Source organism: Rhopalosiphum maidis, chromosome 3 (genome assembly GCF_003676215.2).
Source record: "Rhopalosiphum maidis isolate BTI-1 chromosome 3, ASM367621v3, whole genome shotgun sequence".
Taxonomy (NCBI): domain Eukaryota; kingdom Metazoa; phylum Arthropoda; class Insecta; order Hemiptera; family Aphididae; genus Rhopalosiphum; species Rhopalosiphum maidis.
This window is the reverse complement of record NC_040879.1, coordinates 33736178-33737850: the sequence shown is the minus strand read 5'-3', so window position 1 is coordinate 33737850 and position 1673 is coordinate 33736178. Positions and strand designations below refer to the sequence as shown.

The 1673-nt window shown below is 39.2% G+C and overlaps 1 non-coding gene across 1 annotated transcript; it reads right to left on the bottom strand.

Annotated features, from left to right (window-relative positions):
* Positions 1–1002: 1002 nt before the first annotated feature.
* On the bottom strand, positions 1003–1126 carry LOC113559511. Its single transcript, XR_003406010.1, has one exon. It is a non-coding gene; the product is annotated as a U5 spliceosomal RNA (small nuclear RNA).
* Between the last annotated feature and the right edge of the window lie 547 nt (positions 1127–1673).

The following is a 1673-nucleotide window of genomic DNA, read 5'->3' as shown; positions in this document are numbered from 1 at the left end:
AAAAATATATCATTATTATTACAAATAAAATCAAAAGGCAAACTAATGAAATCATCATATGATATGTTAACAAAATATGTCTTAATGGCTTAATATATATTTAATCATTTAAACGTTTTACAAATATTTGATTTAAAGACGAAAATATAGTATAAAAGTAAATGTATCAAAAAAAATTAGTGAAAAAGACTAGAGGTGGTGAATTAAATGAATATATATTTTTTAATACTATTAATGTTCAATTAGTTATAATAGAGTCTTATCTGTAAGTACTACCTACTTGTCTCATGTGTTATGTATATTTCTTTTGTACCACTTATTAAAAAAAAAAAATTATACATTTACGCTTAATGCCAATTTGACGAATAGGAAGAATCGGAATGACTAAATAAAAACTCGGGAAAACGTTTAATGTATTGTCTTGTTTTTACCACGGTTATCTACACGAGATACCGTGGTTTTTACATATTGCGGTAGGTAGGTTATTGGACAGATACACGATAATTATGCGACGAGTACCGAACTACCATCGCGCAGGCGCAATAGAAGTCCTCTCCTCAAGGACTTGTCTTAAAACCCGCACAGTACACGCTTTTATGTCGCGTATATTATATGATATAAACATATGACGTATAATTCGTTAGTGCGTTATTATCAATTAATTCTTGTGCAAAGGTGTATGTAAATACGATGTTCTTATCGTCTTTAAAACATTAAAGTGCATCAGACTGTTTCCCAGGCGTCGTACATTTTATCGTGAACAGGTCCAATTATTTTAAGCGCGCAATATAAATATAGTAAAATGAAAAATATTTCTCGTACGCAAGGAACTTCTGTTGAGAAACCACATTACACGAGTGAGCATAATACGGACTGATATCACATATCGTAATATTGCTTACGGTTTAGACGACGAGGTGTGTGAAGCATATCAAGAATGAGAACACAATGACGATGTGATCGTACAGTACGTTTAAGGAGTAGTATATTTGTTGCATCAGAAGCCCGACCCGAAGGTCAGGCAATTAAAAAAATTACATTTCTAGACTCCTTTGAGTGCTCCCCTCCACGGAAATCTTTAGTAAAAGGCGAAAGATTTTTTCGATTTGAAAGGGAACCGGAGTTGTCGTTTGACGTGCGTTCACTTCCCTATATACAACCGGCCGAGTGACGAAGTCGTGTAGTGGACTAGTGTTCACACTACGCCGGTGTCCCGGATGCGGACGCAAGTCGTTCAGGCCAGTGCGAGTCCGAACCGCATTCAGTGCAAGCTTTTGACTTCATCACGACGGCCGATCGCAAAACTCGGTGAATTTGATTTGCCCAAACGCCCGGCGACCGCGTCGAAAGTACGTCATTAAACGACCTTGCCCGTAAACGACATCTATCGACTGTCAAATGAAACACCGAAGCTCCGGCGGCGGACGAACGAAATCATGACAGTGCAATCTGACGGGCACGTTGTTCGCCAGGAGCGCTACTGAAACGGCCCATTGCCCGTATTATAATATCGTGTACAGCCTGCCGCGTAGACACCGCGCCGACCGACAACTAGCTCGCAGGGTGGTGGACGTCTATGTTGTAGCGGCATAATATTATTTTACACGGTGCCGACGAAACACCCACTACGGATGAGTGATTATCTGTCTGAAATCCGTACATTCGAGATACCA